Source organism: Nesoenas mayeri (genome assembly GCF_963082525.1).
Source record: "Nesoenas mayeri genome assembly, chromosome: 2".
NCBI lineage: Eukaryota > Metazoa > Chordata > Aves > Columbiformes > Columbidae > Nesoenas > Nesoenas mayeri.
In genome coordinates this window covers 62,048,644-62,064,447 of record NC_137543.1, presented here as the reverse complement: position 1 = coordinate 62,064,447, position 15,804 = coordinate 62,048,644, and the positions used below count along the sequence as shown (strand labels likewise).

The 15,804-nt window shown below is 38.9% G+C and overlaps 1 pseudogene across 1 annotated transcript; it reads right to left on the bottom strand.

The window, feature by feature from the left end:
* Window positions 1–1,750: 1,750 nt before the first annotated feature.
* LOC308053295 (beta-Ala-His dipeptidase-like) lies at window positions 1,751–11,568 on the bottom strand (annotated as a pseudogene). Its single transcript has 11 exons — window positions 11,553–11,568; window positions 11,061–11,180; window positions 10,153–10,240; window positions 9,812–9,954; window positions 8,456–8,562; window positions 6,492–6,544; window positions 4,984–5,050; window positions 4,260–4,420; window positions 2,711–2,860; window positions 2,376–2,517; window positions 1,751–1,944 (listed from the first exon to the last, which is right to left on the bottom strand). The product of its transcript is annotated as a beta-Ala-His dipeptidase-like (transcript).
* Window positions 11,569–15,804: the final 4,236 nt, after the last annotated feature.

The window sequence follows — 15,804 nt, the reverse complement described above, 5'->3', positions numbered from 1 at the left end:
ATCAAATGTAGCAGTATCCCAGGAAAAGCATTTACTACATATTTATCAAAATGATCTGTAATGCCAAGTTGTTCTTATGTTTCTGAAGAATGCAAATGAGAAGGTCACTGAAATATTTGGCAGTAGAGCTAAGTAGACAAAAATGCACTCTGTTAACAAGGAACTGGTCATATTTTTCTATTTACATATTTCTGTTTAAAATATTTATACAATGATTTACCTCTTAAAGGACATCATGTGTGCAGCTCAAAACACAGACAATATATGGAGTTGGATCTTTATGGCTCCCTTCCAAGTCAAGATACTCTGCGATTCTATGATACAAGGTATTAATTTGAAAATCAATTAGGCTTCCTCTTGGGGCAGTAAGTATTGGCAAAGTACCACATTTTTCCCTATAAGAGTGTAACTCACACTAAAACTACAGTAACGTCTACAGTTCTGATCAATTCCGGAGCCAGCATCTTTCTAGAGGAGAAATCTTCTAAAAGCAGATGTATTTGAGAAAGCAAGTAAAAAGGGGAAGGGGTGAGAAACTGCAGATTTTTTAGGATCCTAGAAAATCCTGTGGTAGAAAACAGCTGGCAGTGTTTCTGTCAGCAGAGGGGACAGACTCTGGAGGTAGGTGAAAACAGGAGTGTGCAGTGACATACATTTACCCATACAGGAGTTCACACACAGACACCCCTCACACCCTAGTGTGTAATTAGTAGGAAAATATGATCCCACCCATGAGCATTTGATTTTCTGCAACATGTATGTACGTCCTACAGAAGGCAAGACTTGGGACAATGTACCAGGGAGACAGGCAGAGCTCAACCCACTATGTTACAGCACCCAGTGCTGTTAGGGGTGCTCTGGGGTGCTCAGTTCGGCTGGCTGCTACTCCACTGGCCGTGTTCACACAGGGCTTGAGTTGCATCTGCCATCCGTGGGGCCTGTTTCTCAGGTATTATACCACAGAACATCCCCAATGGCATTAAGCATCCAAGTCTTTGAAACCTCAACCAAGCTCTCAAAGGTATAGATGCTGTTGTGGGACATCCTGGCAAAGTTGTTTTCTTACTACCTGTGCAGGTTTAATAATCAAATCATCTTCACCCTGTATGATTATACAGAATATGATATGATATGATATGAGAAAAAAACAGTACTTAGGTTTCATTCTGAAGAGGTACCCTGAATGAAACACAAATTAACACAAGAGCTTCATCATAGTTTAAAAGTGAGTCCAGAATAAAATTTATCCAGTCCAATATACACTGAAAAGTCCCTTCTTTTTGGTGTCCCTTTTCTGTGATTTTGTGTAAACTGTGCTAATAACCGTATTGTAGTATATGTAGTTTCAACTTGTAGAACTATTAACAAGAATTTTGCTGTGACATGGGATGTGGCACACCTAGAATAAGGCTAACAAACAGAAGCAAACTTGAATCCTATTTCTAACACTGTTAATTCATTGGCTTCGCACACATGGTTTTAACTTGACAGAAAGTGGCTATTTCAGAACTGAACCTTCTTTCTGTACACTGATGTGATAGTTCCCATGCTTATGAAATGATGCTTTGTTGACTTTGTATTTTATTTGGCATTTCAAAGAGCAACACACACAAAAAAAAAAAGGATAGATTGGAAATTTTGCTTTCTTGTTGGCACAGCAACAAGTTTGCCAGAGACAGTAGTTTGCGACTGTCCAGTGGAGAACAAACCTTCCCATCTGGCATTTTTTAGGCATACATACCCTGATACTTCAATTCTCCCTTCTTTTATAACGCAAATGGACAAATGAACGAAACTGGCTTATTTTCTCATTCTGGGAGTGCTCCCCATCATCAGCTGCTCCAGTCGTAAATATCATCACACTTTTCAGCATTACAGCCTGAAACATTCTGGCTGCAGGAATTGCTGAACCATCCCAAATAAAATCTGGATTTGCTCCAAAAGCTGAAGTATATGGGAAGAATGAAATCATTATTAAGTGAAGTAAACGCGCTTTGTTCTGCTACCGTTTATTTGAGCAGATAGCCAATATTAACAGCTTCTGAGTAGAAATTGTTTTGAGTGCATAGCCAATTGATTTCATGAATCAGCTACACTCTACAAACCTCTGGCTTCGATTCAGTACACAAAGAAACTAAATGAGGTCTTTTGGCTACTCTTATTAAATATACCCCAACTCAGCAAGGTGTGGAAGAAGATGTGGCTGAGTTGTTCTATCAAAAATCAGTGAGTGATGGGGGTGACAAGTAGCACTGAACTGGGAAATCCCTTTTGCTCTATGGATTAACACGATACCCCTGCACACTTGCAGACACATTAAGAACCACCCCCCCAAAAAAAAAGAATAAGGAAAAAAAAAAAGGGAAGGAACATACCTGTTTTTAATGCCCTTCTTTCTGCTTTATATGGTGGATCATTAATACCAGCAAACCAGGGCTTTGCATGCAAAGACATAGACACTTAGAGTTGGTTTGGATGGTTCCTCTTGTAAAAGACACTCTCCAAGTGCTTGACCACCTGTGGGCAAAACACGTCATGTTCAAAGTTTTCAGCTTCTTGCAGTTTAAGCTGACACCCGCATTCCCATTTCAGCTCTCAGAAGCAGGTAAACGCTAGAAATGTTCAGTTTACTACTTGGGTTGTAAATTTGCGAGGTGCTAAGAGCAACTAGTTTACACAGTAGAGGCCAAAGAAAATGTTTGCCTCTTACCTCTTGTTTCACAACCAAAAGGTCCATGTGAAGGACCTGATGGATTGAGAATTTGCAAATGACTGTTTTAGTTCCCGGTTCATGAGAAGCTCCTTCAATCCCATGAACAGAGAGAGAAGGGTAATGCCACAGGTATAGAAGTATTTCTTCCTTAAAAAAAAAAATAACGTTGAAAATATAAGGGATAGCACTAGAGTCGTTCACAATTGATATTAATTGATGTGAAGACACAGCCTTTTTCCATTCTAAAATTTGTATTTGAAGACCTCTGTATTTTAAAGATGTTTGATTTATAATTTAAACTCACACTTATGACTTTTCAATTTAAAAAAAAAAAAAGTGACTTCGTCTAGTCAACATTTATCTTTAGAAATATTTGGATGAGAACAGCTTTTCATGCGCAGCAAGAAAAGTGAAGCATTATTTTGAAATATATTGGAAGTAAATTTTTCTAGCGCAAAGGAAAATCAGAACAACTTCTGATCTGACCATCTGTTGATCTCTGAACTTCTCAGAGAAGAAACCTGTGATTGGTTTAGCCAGACCCCTCCCAGATGATACCAGGGAAGACATTCTACTAATAAGCATTAAATAATACAAGCGGTAAGATAGCAGTGTTCACTAACCAAGCTGATTTTATTTTTTTGGAGAAGAAGGGTTAAAAAAAATATTCTAAGGATTAAAGAAGAAGTATATAAATTATAAATTGGCCATCATGCAGAACCCCAGGGCACTGCTTCCTTCCTTTCACTCCAGTTTTATGAGACTAGAGCTTTATGTACTCATAACATTTGCACCACTTCATCCTCGCCTAGGTAAAGTATCAAAACTTATACAGTGTAGGTACATTATATTTCTGTATTACTGATTACTACACTACAACTTAGATTAATTCAGAGGCTTTTTCATGGAAATAAAAGCACCCATGTTTAGAGCTTATACCAGTATGTTAGTGATAAGAAAGAAACCAAATTAATAACTCCTTTCTCCCAGCTGCCACTCTTGTGCAGAGATCTCTTTCTGAGCCAGCCCTTACCTGCTGGTTTTTATTTAGGATATAATTTTTAAATGCTGGCAAAGAGAGGCTTACAGCTCTGGGTGCTTTGTTGGCATACTCAGCAGACATCAAAATGTGAATTAAACAAATAAAAACCACCCCAAAACACATCTGCCTAAAGCTGCCTCCCATTTGTCAGAGGTGAATACAATTTCTTTCCTACTATGTAACCTATATCCAGGGTTTTAATGCTTATTTTGTTTGGCTGGTTAGGTGAGGGGAAGAACAACTGCAGTGCAAGAGAGGGGGAGCGTCAGCGTTAGTTTTGCATTGTTCCTTTTCATTGATTATTCATATTTTGGATCACTTTCTCCAGATGCAATAGCTTACATTTTCAGCAGATGAATTTAATTTACCTTTTAATGCTCTGTACTTCTTTATTTTGAGTTTCCCAGCAGCTGAAAATATCTTTCAGTTCGGCTTTATACATAAATGCTACAAATGGCTGATTTAAATTCTTTATGCTGACCATTTATACAGATTGTATGTTACCTTGGAGCCATAGAGGAATTTTTTCATGCCACTACTATTTCTATGTTCCTCTACATCAAATTCAATCCATTCATACAATTTCCTATCCTCCTCCATCAAGGCAGAGACACGGCCATAGATTCCAGGGATCTGAGTACGACCTGTGGGATCCACAAGGCTTTCTACAAAATAAGATAGAGATCCCAGGACAAGTGGGACCTATTTCTCCCCCTAGGCAATCACAACACCTTTTCCCTTCTACCTAACTCTTTACCAAAGGAGAAAGCCTGACAACTACTAACAACTGTTTGCGTCTGTAAAGTTGTAGCACTTAACCTGATGTATTTTCACATTTATTGAGTAAACCATTGAGCTGCTGTTTGTGTGTGATGTGTCAGCCCAGCTGCTGACATGAAAACATCATCCTCCTGAGATACAAATCAGCATTAAAAATTCAGGTTTCAATACCTGCTTATGTATTCAAGTTGCCAGCAATCCTTAAACATTCTTGGTCGACACCTGATGGACAAGAGCACAAGAGACCCATCTGAGGCCCTGGCCTTACCAGGGATGTTCCCCTCCTCAGCTGCTGCCACCATGGCCATGCTGAGATCTGGAAACCTGGGAATCTTGCTTCAATTAGCCTTGCCTTACTTACATCAATTAAACATGGCACTGATCTTCGTTAGGCTGATTGCTAGACATTGCTCCCCGGTTACTCCTGAGCAGCAATGCATGTTATTACCCAGCAGAGCAATCAGGTCCATCAGCAGCTTATGAATGATACCTCCAAAGTTCGAGCACGGGGGTCCCTGGTTACACATTCAACCTGCACCAAAACCACTGGTTACATATAACCACTCTCTACCTTATTCTTCCATGCATATTTGTTTTCCACAGTGACTGGTGGCTTCAGTTTTTTAAACAAGGCCACAAATGAATAGACAACTATTATGTGTTTCTGTATATAAAATGGAAAACATCATGTCAGAAACAATCTGCTTCAGTAAAGAGAAGACAGGGCTCTCTTGTTAACCACTAGAGAGAGAAACTCAGCTGTCTATAGTACTTACGAGCATTTGAGAGCACGGGTCCCTCTCCATTCCCTCCTTTGCTTCAGTAAGATTAAATGCATCATAAGTTAAACACTTGTATATTGCTGTTTCTAACATTGCAGAATAAATTCTTCAAGTTCCCTATCCTTTTTATTTAATGCAAAATCTTCATAACAAAGGCAAGAAAACCTTACTTGTTTGGCATTAAGAAAATATATGTCCAACCTTAATTCCAGATTGCATCAAATAAGAATTGAGAGGTCTCTTCAATCACACAGCTTTAGAATAGAGAGAGGCATTTGGTTTATTAAATGGGTTCTTTTTCCAGACACATTTTTATACACAAGTTTATCATAAACTATTTTCCTGCAACAAACTTGTTTATTCTTCTCAAAACCTCATTACAGCCAACTGTCTGGTAGCAGGCAGAGATCATTTTTGATGTTTTAATAGCATCATTTTTCTTAACCGAGACTTAGAAGAATTGAATCAAGGCAGCCGAGGCTCTTTTAGTTAAAAGCAAATTTCATTCCGTTTCAGACATAAAGGTTAATGCAGATTTTTCTTTAGTTCTCTAGTTCTTTAATCTTCTCTCTGAATTCCTTTTATGCTTCATCAGGAAGTTTCCAGATGAGAAACTTCTGCTCTTCATTTCACAGTAGCTTATGTTGGATGCTAAATATACTACAGAGCACTATTTTCTGCCAATGATTACAAAAACTTTGTGTGGCTTTTAAACCCAGAGATCCAACTAAATTGAGTCCCTTTAGGCAGATACATTGCACTAAGCAGTATCTGCTGCAAAAGGGCAGAGTAGCAGAAGAAATAGTTTTGGAGCGAGAGAGTCAGGGGTTTAGGGATGATGCCGCAAGAGAACAGAGTTGATGTGCAGAGGAGGTGATGAGGAAAAACTGGGAGAGTGCCAGGAGAACAATGAGATAGGAAAGGGATCGAGGACAGAGCATAAGTGGAGAAATGAAGATTGAAGAAAAGTTAATGAAAGTAAATAAGGCTAATTGAATTGAAATGAGGGAAGAGGGGAGTTGCACAAGCAAGAAGGGATATGGAAGAAAGCTCTATATCTATAAATACTAAGCTTTTTCTCAGTCTCTCTCTGCATGCAGATACAGATGTGATCACAGGAACATCACTGCTCTCTGGTCAGGGGACCAGCTGAAAACAATCTTGTGTCCTTTACCTCCCAGCTCCCATAGGTAAAGGCAGGATTCTTGTTGCTGAGCCAGACCTTGTCTGAAATCACAATATATTCAACATCAGAGAAAAAGCACTGGCTTTCTTCTTCAAGTAATTTTTCTAGCCCCAAGGACCCTGCTTCTTCCTTTGCCTTCAATTACAAACTTGAAATTTACTGGCACAGCCTAAATGAACATTAGAGAAGTCTGGGTAAGGAACAAGCATTTTCAAAAATAATTTTTAAAACCCCTCTTTAAAATCAGAGTGGAGTGCAGTACATGTTGTGTTAGGAAAGGAAGGGCATAGGATATACAGCTTACTTCAGTAGAAAGGGTGGTTATAAATAGACACATAGTTTCCCAGGAAAACTTGTTTATCCTCATGCTTTTATCTGCTTTTCATTTTTGAAGGAGAACAAGTGATATCTTTTTTTTATTCTCTGTGTTTTCAGAAAACTTGCTGGACTGTCTCATTAAATGGGCTCTCTCTTGGTACTGTTAAATATTCTAATTGCTTTGGAAAGTCACACTGTGTAACCGCAATTGCATTTTCACAGAAAATTTCCTGTCTTATTTTTCCACTGTTAGTGCCCATGTGGGAACGACTGGCAGACGTCCACTGCTGTGGTCTTCTCAACATGTTACCTATCATCAGAGTTGCTCACATGGTGGTAAAAATGCTGCTGGTGATTCTACTATAATTGTCCTTTTAGCGCGCACAAATCTGTTTGCCTGCTACTTATAAGGATGTATTTCCAAGGCTAAATAAAAAACCTTTTTTATGGAATAGTGAGAGCTAGAAATGCTGATACATCCCATAGGAGAAATAAATTTGAGGTTAGTTTCCCATTTCAATTCATTTTCTCATTACAGGTTTTAAGTACTTTTCTCTTTTGATTCAATGCCCAGATTAAACCCAGGAACAAATGTGTAGAATTAAATGAAATTGTATTATGGATGGGTTCACCAACAGTTCATCAAACGACCACAAAAAATTTAGAAACAAACTGTTCATGAATATTGTTTGATGGTCTGTGCTGTTTTCTAGGGAAAGGCTTCAAATGACAAAGATTTCTTTTTGCTTGCTTGTTAAAATGCCAAAATAGCTATTAGTGATTTGAAAAACTGGAAAGATGTAGAAAGACAGACCCATAACCATATGCACTGACAGCAGCTCATCTGTAGGCAAATAACATGTGTGTTTGTTGGCACTTAAGAGGCACTGAGGTCAATTCAGCACTATTGATGCAAGAAAAACACTGGTTTTCCAAAAGGTTGCAAAAGAACTCAAGTCAAGACTTACACTCAGTTTGTGCTGTAATGTCATAAGAGAGGCACAAAACTGTTTCTCAACAATCTAACAAAATGTGCCATGCAAATTCACCTTAAAGGATGCTCATTAGCCAAGTTAAAAGCTTAGACTGTATATTGGTTTATGTTTGCATTAGGGATACAACTAGCCCAAAGTTATTAAATATGCAGACTGATTTAAAGATAACTGTGTTGATCATTGTAATAATTTAGGCAAAAGTTTGATTCTTAGAGATATGTCAGGCTATAAGTGAGTATATTTGTACCTTGTGAATGCACCCATTCAAAGCATTTGCTTTGACAAATCTAATACATTGTTGAAAGAACGGCCCATTATGTATGAGTATTTTTTGATACTTGTTCTCTTCCTGCATACACATAAATTGAAGGTAACTTGTAGGCAGAGAAAACCAAAGACTGGCAAAATGTCACAATAGAGATAAGCCTTCATGACCAATCCGTGATGTATGTTACTTTACCATTTTAAAAGCTCTCAAGAGAATAGGGTATCAAAGCTGGTTTATGTGTGTAATATACGTTAAATGCTTCCCCCAGTGTGTTTTCCTCTGCAGAGCAATGACAGCAACACCAGACTGCATAAAGACACTTCTGTAAATTATGACCAGATACATGCCAGAAATTATGACCAGATACACACCATCGATTTTGGTCACTGTATAAGGGTCAGTTTTCCAGCTGTCTTCCTTTTTGGGCAGGCTGCACATCCATGTGACCTTAGAAATGTACAGTGGGGTTTTGTGGATCCTTCCCCAGTTATTAACTCTTATTTAAAATACTTCTACATAGTTGGCTTGGATTGGATCAGGTCCACAAATCTGACTTTGAATCCAGCCCTAACCTACCCAGAGAAATTAAGATTTTCTTTTCTTTCCAGTTGTTAGGTTCTGCAGGGACTTTATGGAACTCTTCTAACACTTTAATGTCATAAATGCTCTTGTTACTAAACTCCTGCTTTCCAGCATTGGAGAAGACAGAGCTGTGTGCTGTAATGACAAAAGCACATGTGACACTGAAATAGTGAAAATAGTCAAAAGCCACACAAACTAATTTGGGGTTTGGTTTTGCCACAGAGAGATGGCAGGAAGCCTGTAACTTCACATACAGAAATGAAATAAAATGAAGGTTTGCTGGCAGAAGGCAGCAGCAGCTATTTCAGACTGTTGATAAAACAAGTTAAGGTGCTAAACTAATCCTGTAATGTTCTGCTGTGCAGAACCAACCTCCACATGGGCCAAGAAAGGCTGGTTGTCTCACAGGGGAGAGAAATAAGAAGTGAAGGAATGTGTGTACTCCCTTGTGTTCACCAACAATGTCAGCCTGCATTTGCTTCTTGCCCAGCAATCAAAGGAAAAACCCCTTTTGCGAAACAGAATTTTGGCCCTAGGCAGAAAAGAAAAAGAAAAAAGTATCTCTGGTCTCCGGTCCAACAACAGGTAAAAAGTTCCCCACTGTTATTGCCAAAATATACGGCAACAGTCTGTGTCAATCATAACTGCATGCCCAAGTGCACGCTAGCATTTTAATTTTAAATATAATCACTACAACTATTACATAATATAACCTGAAACATTAAAATATTGCTGTTCTCCAGGGTCCTTGTGCTAAAACTCTTACAATCCTCCCCAGAAGCCTCAGAGGAAGCAAAAGGGAATCACCATTAGCGATCTTGTTAAAATAGAAATCTAACAGCCCAGGGGAGGAAGGAGCCCCCAACTACAGTAAGATAAGTAAACTAGAGACAAAGATTTCTCAGACATTAAATCTTGCTTTTTGCTTTCCAACAATCATTAAGAAAATGGCTCGAAGTGTTTGTCAGAAGCTCCCAAATCTAAAGATGATGCTCAAGATAGTCCTTTCTGTTTGGGAATATTTTCCTTATGAAAGCTACCTCCTCCATATAGACGCTTTGGGGATGAACTGATGCATTAGCTATCATGCTTCATTACTCAGAAGAATGTGAAAACAAGCCCTGGTAAAAACACAGACCTTTTACTTTTGCAAGCTGCTTTCCTCCAGTTAAACGTGTCAAACTGTCCCTGCTATGCAGAGAACATCTATTTGCATTTGGATTGTCTGTGTGGTCTCGCACGTCTGCTGGCAAGCAGTCTGAGGAGGAATTTGACAGGTATTCTGTGCCTATGGGAATATTGAGAAATTGTTACCCAGCCACCAAAAATATCATTGTCATAACACACACATGCAAATACAGAGCACTGAATCTAATAGGTAGGCCATGTGTACAGATACAATGTTTTAAATACAAGGATGGGACAGGCAGCTGATGGGACCCCGGGTTTACTAAATTAACAGTTGCTCCCAGCACTGCAAGTCTACCTGCTGCCAACACCACCATTTGTATTGCTTCTTTCTTCAGATCTGGTTGAACAGAATCACTTTCCACAGCCACCCATCCCTTAAGACCCTGCAGAGGAAGGACAGAAGTGCAGTTAAACAACCCAGGATGCTGCGGTGCTTAACTCTTGAACATGACAAGTGTCACATTAGAAGATGGTTTCACTTCTATGCCATCAAAGCAATACCATGGATGCTATAAGGCTTCAGAACTGAGAGGAATTGCTTAGATGGGTCCCCAGGGTTGAGAGTCCTGCTTTCTGAATGGGGAGGGTGCCCACACTCAGACATTCACACTGTCAACCACAGATCTAAAATCTGGTGGAAAAGGAGGTGGACTAGATGCTGACCAGTTTGCATTGCAGAAATTGCATTATGTTCAAATTACCTTGGTGATCCTTATGAGGTTTCAGAAGTGCTCAGAGCTTTAAAGTATAAATGATACTGACTAGGCTGATTACCTTTCTGCCTTTTCACAGGGAACTGACAAAAACGAAAGCACAAACCAGAAGGGGATCAAGACTACTCTCCTCATCAAGAGCAAACCTTCAAAAATCAGTTCTTACGCCAAGCAAGTGAGAGAGCATCTTCTCTGGCTTCCCTCTCCCATGCAGGTGCAGTTTGGCACAGTGGAGCCTCTCTGCACATACTCCAAGGATGCCCAAAACATCTGGTTTGTTGAAGTCCATTAAAATCTCTCTTCCACCCAAAGGTTCCCAGCACAGACTGTCCCCTGGCAGCCTTGCTTTATGAAGCACACATGGCACACCTGATGCCAGACCTGGAACTCTGCTCATTACCTTAGTGGCAAAAACTCACCTGGCATGTGGAGGACAGGCCTCTGAAGAACCAGTTTTGCACTTCTCATTTCACTGAGATACAGCTCCTACCTCTATGAAATCACTTTGATGTACCACCAATGTACTGGAAGATCTCTATCTCCAATGCTGAAGAGGATGATGAGGACAGTACTGCCCTAGAGAGCAACACAGGGCTGAGATGGATGCTCTCTGAAAGTTAAGGATGAAATTCAATGTGAAAGACATCCTGCAATATGCACTTCTTTTCAGTGCTACAAAGCACAGACAACCACAAAATGCTGAGCCTATTTAAGTCTCATTTAAATTATTTAAGCCAGGAAAAAGTATACCTGAATTATTTTATCACATAAAATCTTCAGTCAACTCATCGTCAAGTTTCTGAAACAAAAAGAGTGAAAAAGAGACCAAAGAGTGAACAGCTTTACAATTTCTGCTTTATAAGTAAATTAGGGGAAGCATTTTCTAAAGAAATGTTCATACCATCAATCTGCAATGCATAAACTTCATCCCCAGGGCAAGACTTGCAAACACCAACACACATCAATGGCCCAGGGAACTCACCTTTCTTTTCCTTCATTTCTAGAAGGAGGGAAAAAAAAAAAAATGGATTCACTGACATATGTTGCATATTTTGCATGAATAAGGGAGAACAATCCTGACATGAGATTATTAAACAACAAATAGCTTTTGTGCTTGAATAAGAACAGTGTCGATACTGAAATACTTGATAAGCACAGAAGTCATTTAGTACTTGCAAACCTCCCTGCCATCTTGTTTTTGACAAGATAAGTGAAGATTTGAGAACCACAACATTACTGTCTAAGAAAGTGAAACAACAAAACCAAAATGCTGTGGAGGAAAACAAAAATATTATAACAAGATAAACATCCTGGGAATATTTGAAATATTTCTGTGGTATTTTTGAAACAGAGATAGACTTCAATAAAAGATTACAGAATATCACAAAAGTAGTTGATTTCAAAAACAAAAATAAGCACGAACAATGGCAAAGTTGGGAAAATGAATGTGAAGAGATACTTACACAGTCATCTGAAGTAGCAAAGTGCACTAAATACTAATAATTCAACCAAGAAATCAGGTCGCAGCTATGCTGTGCTGTACTCGAGGAAGGAAGAGGAGGAGCAGGTGGAACTTTGTGTTAGTGCAACACTAACACACAGACAACACAGCTAGAAAGCATTTGGATCACAACTGGGAAGGCTTGTGTAGAAAAGGGAGTTGGTTTAATAAAGCAGTAGAAATATTTCAGGCAAGGCTAAAATAGCTCAGTGTTATGAGGAGGGGGAAAACTATTTGAAAGGATGATAAAGCTGCAGGGGAAGGAAGGAGGATATCAAAGACTTCAGTGTTCAATTTCCAGGGTCTTTTATTTGATCTCTTATTAAAGAGCAGTTGCTGCTGTATAAAAAAAATGTAGCATGACTATTTTTAGAAATAATGCATGACAGTCACACAGTTTCTCTTCCTTCATTCCTTAGTAGGAAGAACATTTTGTCTTTCACTTTCTCCCATCTCCTTAAGTGCCATTAAAAGAAAGTGTAGCATTCTTAGTTGGTAATTTAACGAGAAATTCAATTTGATTCAGGATGGTTCTCTGGTAAAATATCAACTAAACTTACAAACATTTAAGAAGCAGCTCTTGAAGATGGTTTGCTGCCCTCCTTGCCATTCCTGAAGCTCATGCCTCATGTGCTTTCCTCCCTGCAATGCAGCATTTGAGTTGTGTGCATGGGGAGGCATGGCAATGAAAACTGAACATTTTGCCACCAACTCAGAGAAAAACCAAGTCAGAAGTTGCCTCATTTACAAATAATATAAAGAACATTTGAGATGAAAGGCAATAAAGATGTGTATGACAGTAGGAGCCAAGTTATCAAAGTAATGGTGATATCCATTGAAAGAAATATTCCCTCTACGCAATCACCATCAAAGAAGGTAACTGAGATAACTGGGTAATTATTCAGCCTCCTTTAACAACATTCACTGATAAGTGGCCTGCCTTTGGTGGACATAGGCAATCAAGCCTCAGTCATCTCTTCAGCAGACTAGGTGAGACCCTTGGAGGAGGAGGATGACTTTTCCCCATTGCAGTTCCAGCAAAGCCCTGACCACATGCAGCCACCGCTGTTGTTAATGACCAGGAGCTGCCAAGATCCAGTCACAGGCAGGAGGATGAACACCCGCTCACAAGGCCTGACCGCATTTGAAGACAGTATAAGAAATGGCATCAAATCCAATAAATCGTATAACAGCAATGAAAATGTTTGTTGGAAAGCATAGGTAAGATCTGACACTGTCTGGCAGATGACATTGTGCTGCCCAGTGATGTTTCCAGCAGTAGTGTTGCAATACAAGCTGCCTTAGTGCATTTTGGAGAATGGGAGTGACTGCCTCTGCCCTTCTTGCTAAGCCTTAGAGAAAAAAAATGAGACCTTGTTTGTCAGTCCTGCTTTGCTATGTTACAGAAGGTATTAGAACATAAAGTCTGTATTTCTTTGTGGTCTTGTTTTGCCACTGACTTTATGGCTGGTGATGAGAGCTTGAACTGTAAAGATCTTCTCTTCCACCTGCTAAACAGGGACATTTTATCTCAGGTCATTGGTATGTTCTGCAGTTACATAGGGTTACTTTTAAGATAAACTTTTGGTTTAGAAGCTTAAGTCTGCTTCTCTACCATATAATAATCCAAATGGGATGTCCAAATCACTGCCACATCAAGCCATGAGAAATTTCCCCATCTCCTTTTCTTCCTCCTTTTCCCCCAGTAAGTCCCAGATCCTGCAAGGAATGCCAGCAACAAAAGCATTTGAGTGTCGCCACTTTACCATGGTATTTTAGGGGACTTCAAGGAAATAGATGGCTTTTGTTTCCTGCTTGTTGACTTGAAAACTGGAAAGGAAGAAAATATACTTCTGTTAAGATAAAGAATTTCTCCCAGGAATTAGTATTTCATTCTGTGTCCACAGAGAAGTAATTCACTACTTACCTAAGAAAATTTTCTGAGCTTGACCGCTCATTGGTTTGCAATCAGATAATCACTGGCATAAAAAAATTCTTTTTGGAAAGACAACTACATTGTCTTTTGCTTTTTTTTCATAGCAAAAAGGTTAATAGGAAAGAAACATGGGAGATATAGGTAAGTACTAAACTATGTCTGCTAGTATGAAAGGCTGAGCTACTAATCTGGTTCATAACGCCCTTAAAAGACACTGAGAACCAAAATAAAAACTGCAACATACATGAAGAATATTTACTATATTCTTACTTGCTAGGATGATATTTTACACCTATGTTGTTGTACTCAGATATGGATGAATTTCCTGCAAGAGACTTTGGATCCAGACTTGGGACTGATCTGACACCAGGCCTCTGGAAAGGAAGAAAACAGATTGAGATACAGCAGGATGAAACCAAAATCCTAGACAAGCAATAGAAAGAATCAGGTATGCACATACAATCCTTTGACCAAACATACATATAATCCTTTACCTGTTTTCCCTTACCCTCTATGGATCTTAGACAGGAACCATTGTTCAAGTCTGGGACTAAGTTTGGATCCAGCCACATTGAGATTCCACTCTGAGAAGGAGTTTAGAAAGCAAGGGGGTCAATTCTGAACCTCATGACTCAATGGAAGGGCCTCCTTCTACCCTTTTGCATCTCCTGTTCCCATAGAAATCAATCTAAACCAACTCTCACCTGATTCTCCTTGGCATATTTCCTCCATGCAGTAAGTAATAGGGTGAACCTTGCCATTGAACTCTGTTAAATCACACTTTTCTTTAAGTAATCTACACACTGCTCTGTAGCAAGACCCTAAATAACTCATCTGTGACAATCCTAACTTTAATTTTTTCACACTGGAGTTACTCCTGAGTTGCAGTAGTAGGAGTAAGATGAGAAATAGGTCTACTAAATTTAGTTATTCAGCTATTTGCTTTTTTATCACTTTATACTATTGAGAAACTATACTGTTGTGGAGAGAAAAGAGTGGTGATTACTTTGTAGCTTATTATTTCATTGCTAATTGCTCCTTTTTTATAACCTATAACTTGGAACAAGGTTTAGAGTCCACAGTGTAAGAGGTCTTTTTTTATGGTCATTATTCCATTTATGGAGCATCATAAACACTGCCAACATTGTTTAGAAGCCTTTTAAAATGCAGTCAGCTTTATCTCCTTCATAAAAACACTTTGATGGTAGCTTATTAACTAAAAGAAAGGCTAACTTACAAGGAAAGACTAAAAAATCAACTTGAATAGTTTGGCTGAGTGCTGGCACAGACAACTCCTCTTTGTAGTGCAGTAAGTGTTTAAGCAGGAGGAAACATCAATTGTAGGAAAATAAGAGCAGAATTAAAACAAGGCATAAAGAAGAAAAAAACAAAATCTATGTCTTTGTTTCTCTTGTCCTTTGAAAATGTAAGCTATCCTGGGCAGAGATGCTCTCCTGCTTTGTGTTTCTATTAGTACATTAAGCCAGCAGCCTCAGTTGGTTACAAAGTCATGGTCAAACAAGAGTAACTTAATTTCATGAGGACTTCAGCAAAATCAGCATGCCTTCGTTGTTACCTTAATTTAAAAATATTTTAAGTACAATATTAAGTTAGAGTGAGCAAATATGTAAGAAATATGCTGTTGGTATAAATATTTAATTGCAGAGAAATGATATGAGGGTTTTCAGTGCTACCTTACACACTAATAACTTTTGTTTTGCATTTATTTGCATGGCTATATTGTATTCCTCAGTTGTTTCCTACACGCTGAGATAGACACATTCAATGGTACCGCTG